The sequence below is a fragment of the Octopus bimaculoides genome, chromosome 10 (assembly GCF_001194135.2).
Source record: "Octopus bimaculoides isolate UCB-OBI-ISO-001 chromosome 10, ASM119413v2, whole genome shotgun sequence".
NCBI lineage: Eukaryota > Metazoa > Mollusca > Cephalopoda > Octopoda > Octopodidae > Octopus > Octopus bimaculoides.
In genome coordinates, this window is record NC_068990.1 from 5,691,772 (window position 1) to 5,696,838 (window position 5,067).

Here is a 5,067-nt window from a genome sequence, read left to right on the forward strand (position 1 = left end):
ATATATATATATATATATGTATGTATGTGTGTGTGTGTGTGTGTGTGTGTGTGTGCATGTATGTCTGTATGTATGTATGAATGTATGTATGTATGTATGTGTGTATATGTGTGTGTGCGTGCGTGTGTGTATGAAAATATATATACACAGGCACACACACACACATACACGTACAAATACGGACGCATATTTGTGAGAAAGAAGAATTCGCCGAAGTATCAGGGGAATCTATAATTGATGTGTTTCGTTAAATTACCGTGTTGATCATAATTAGTTTTGCGTTAAGACAAAAGCAACGGGAAATCCATTAGGTTATCCTCCATTATATTCCCTGCTGTTATTTGATATTATATTTCAGTCTAAAAATGACTTGTCAAGCTCGACAACTTTTCATTGGAATGAGATTAATGGGAAAATTGTTATGTTAATGTAGATTCTAACATAGGTTGGATAAAATCAAACAGCAAATAAATGTTATATACTGATCTCTGTCTAGACACTCACACTAAGACCATTTATTGCATCTCTAACGAGTAGATGGCATTACATGATAATGTTAATATCTTTAATGGTTTAGCTATAGAAGAAAGGCCAGTGCAAGGTATGTGACGCAGGTGAGGGGAAGCGTGGAAAGGACAAAAATCCATGACTCACGGGTCGCTGTTAACCACTATTTAGATCACTGTATGTAGCACAGACTGACGCCAGTAGCTACGTAGGTTGACTTTTAATAAATGGTTCAATTTCCATAGGTGCTCTACAGTCAGCCAGTTCCCTGTGGTACCTGTTGGATACCTATAGTTGCATTACTCTTTTTATGTTTACCAATTACCATACAATTGTAAGAGAGCTCATTAAGATGAAAGACATGAAAGACAGCTCATTAAGATGCAGCACATCAAGGAATCTAGCTGTACTGAGAGGGGACAATTGGTCCTATCAGCTGAAACAGAGGAGATTACTCAAATGTGAGCGAAGAAATTTCAATAAATCAACACCTAATCGCCTAATCACTGGGATAGAATCGGGCAACGGATTAGTTCTCCCCAACTCCAAAATGGGTGGGCCACCATGTTTTATCATAGTACAAATACAAGAGACGTTATATCACTAATCCTATTGCTATACTCGTAATTTGGAATTCAGTGTATGCGGATTTCTAAAAAGGTTGTATTCGCTGTGGTTTTATTAGTGCAGTCTCTGTGAAAGTTCTTCTCTGGTGATTGACTGCAAGTTCATGTGACAAATAATTAAAGCAAATTCCAAGTTTGGAGTTTTTAAAGAGAGAGATGGAGGTAATTAAATGTAAGGACACAAAGATTATGAACATAAGAGTGAGCAAGGTGGTGACAGGAAGAGAAACACTGGCAGATAGGAAGAGGGGGAAGAAAACGATTACATGCGTGTACGGAGTGAAAACCTGACAGATTGACAACTAGGAAGATGAGTAAAATAGAATAATAAAAATGAAAGAAGAAATGATGAGATTTTCTGCTTCTAAGGGAGCAGAAATTTTTAAATTTCTAAAATATTGCTGAAACGAATGGCAAAAACAACTTTAAATGTCTTTCAATGTTAAAGAAATAAGTTTCATTGTCATAAAAACCCAATTTTAGTTTTAGAAAGTATCCACAGGAGGATGCACTTGGTGAGGTTTGTGACTTATTAACACCGATGTCATGGAAATAGGCACAAAAATGTAAAATAAGCCAAGATTACCCTTTCGACTCTTCAAATGTGGATCACACACGCATGCAGGCACAAACATACGTTCATACATCCATCCATCCAACCATACATACATACATACATACATACATAGGTTTTGGGTAGGTTGGTAGGTAGGTAGGTAGGTTGGTAGGTAGGTAGGTTGGTAGGTAGGTAGGTAGGTAGGTAGGTATAACTATATATGGTAGACTTGCAGGTTCTGGCAAGTAATGATCCAGCTCCAGCATTAGGCCTTCAGAAGAGGAGAGTAAACAAACCAAACTGGTTCTCATCCATTCGGTTTGTGTGCCTATCTTCACACGTTCACGTTGCTCAAGTTTACTCAGCTGTAGAAATAAGTTGCGAGGACACTGGTGCCAAGTTGCATCGGCCCTTGCCTTTCTCTTGGATAACATCGGTTGCATAGTGAGGCGAGGCTGGTATGCATGGACGACTGCTGCTCTTCCATAAGCAACCTTGCCCGGACTTGTGCCTCGTAGTGCCCTTTCTAGGTGCAATCTCAGTGTCATTCATGACCGAAGGGCGTCTTTACCCTTTTTATCCTCACCAATGGTTATATATGTTGGGTAATGCCCCCAAAAGAGTGCGATCGCAAATACTAGCGCCCGGCGGATCTCTGGAATTACGTTATTAAACAGGGTACATATTCGGAGATCAGAGTGTCTCGCCATGTTGAGCAGGTATTTCTCGAAATTGAGAGGTCACCACCCCGGTGCTACAGAGATGTGATTAGAATGTCGCGGGAGTCTCGCTTGAGAATCTAACCGAAAAGAGTAATGACGGTTGCTTCACATAGGAGCGTGTGAAGGAGGTACCTGAGTGTTCTATCCCATGTCTCTCACATGATATAATGCGTAGAGAAGATGGACGTATAAATAGATGAATATGTATACATATTCACACACACACACAAACAAACAAACAAATGCACACACAAACCATACACATACCCAAACACACACGCACACACGCACGCACGCACGCACGCACACACACACATATTGGGTCAATATTGTAAATTTGGTTAAGGCGGTGAGCTGGCAGAGTCGTTAGCACACCGGGCAAAAATCTGAGCGCTCTTTTCCCCATCTTCATGTTCTGAGTTGCAATTCATTCAAGGTCGGCTTTGCTGTTTATTATTTGGGAGGTTGATACAATAAGTACCTACTTTAGAACTGAAGTCGATGAAACCGACTTACCCCTCCCTTGAAATTGCTGGCCTTGTACCAACATTTGAAATAAGTATAATGAATTTGTGTAAGTTAAGGGGATGTATAAATGCCGCATGTAATTAGTTTTGAAATTATCAAATTTCCTCTCCAATCGGTGACAGATAAAATATGACAATTGTAAACGAGTTAAAACGAAAAACAGAGATAATATCATGAAATTGAGGATCAAACCTAGAAACAATAAGAGAAAATGACTTTCCGATCTTCCTTTTGCAAGAAAACGATAACTATGTTTACGTGTTTCGATCTACTTTATGACCTCTGCACAATAGTGAAGTTCTCGTCTACCCACTGATCAGGTGTGTTTCACAATTTTACATGCAAAAAGACGTTTATTGAGGTTGACCGAAATTCATGCACACAGTTTTCTCCTGCAGAAAACAATGTTTTCTTTTTTTCACCTTAATGAGTTTATCAATTTGAGAATTTATTCTTCATCTTCAGAATCCCAGAAATTCTCTTCCCTTCCCCTCACGAGATGTTGAAAATTGCTCTAAGCATTATTGATTTGCATGTAACTTCGAAAGAAATTTCAATAAATTAACAACTAATTGCCTACAGCATTCAGCACAAACTGTAAATCTTTGTGTGTGTGTGTGTGTGTGTGTGTGTGTGTGTGTGTGTGTGTGTGTGCGTGCGTGTGTGTATGTATATATGTATGTATGTATGTGCGTGTGTGTATAGATGCATACATGCATACATGCATACATACATACATACATACATACATATACCTCATATGAATAACGGAGGGACATCAGCACTTATGCATATTACACAGCAACTTTTGTTTGCCTTGTGATGATACTATGTTGGGACCAGACACGAGACTCAAGAAGCCTAGTGGTATCCAGGTACCTTCTGAAGCCTTAAAGATACATCATCATCCTATGAGCAAGAACGCCTGAGCGTACTGCCCAGGTAGAAAAACTACTCTGGCACTTTCAGTAATGTTTCTACAACTGATACATGGTTTTACTTACGTGCTTCGTGGAGCAGGATGGAATATTACAAGTCTTTTCCAAAGTAATACTGAATCCAAAAGTTGTTATGAACCGTGTGTGAGTGTGTGTGTGTGTGTGTGTGTGTGTGTGTGTCTGTGTGTGTGTGCGTGCGTGCGTGCGCGCGTGTGTGTGGGTGTGTGTGTTGACGTCGTTCCTTTTATTCAAGGGAAACATTAACCCTTAATGGACATCGTGTATGGTATTCTTGAATGCTTCCATCAGAGAAGTCTGCAACACATTCTGAATGTTTGCTGGCCCTTACGGTCTCCAAACGCAGGGGTCTTTAGGTGAACCGACGTTCTGAAAATTGAGGTTATAATGAACAAGCACTGTTTACGTTGAACTGAGCAACATGTTCCGATGAATGATCAGAAGATCCTTAAAGAGATGCTACATCGCGAATTTGTGCAAAGCACCTCAGCAGAGACCAAAACTTCGATTTAAGGATTGCGTAAAAACCTTGTTGAAAGCCTGAGACGTATGGAACATTAAAGGAGAAAGCAATGCTTGTTGTCATTCGTATCAGGGAGGAACGTGGTGTTTTCAAAATCAAGCATTCTGCATGTAGAATTTAAGTGAGCTGCTCGAAAATGCTCCGCCAGTGTAGTAAGTGATCTGGTATATCTGTGTGCATGTATCAAGGGCTACGGTCATTGCGCATCAGTAGAGCCACAGGTGTCAAGTATAAACCTGCCTAAGTGCACAAAGTGATGGCTTTTCTTCATCACTAGTCATATATACATATGCATGTATAAAAACTATACATATGCTATGTATATATGTTATATATATATATATATATATTTACTTATGCGTATATGCGAGTGTATTAACACGTGTGTGTGAAGCTTTGGAAGGACGTGTGTATCTTGTTTTACGTATATATCTATGCACATATTTATCTTTGCTAAGTACGTATCTTTATGTATATATACACGTGTGTACCTGCGTATACGAGTTCCTACACATATATATTTATATTTTCGTCTTTACGTGTGCGTATGCGCGTGTATCTAGTTGGAAGTAAGTGTATACCCATATACTTGGATATGCGTGTAAGAGCGTGTGTGTATACGAGCGTATATATATATATATATATATAT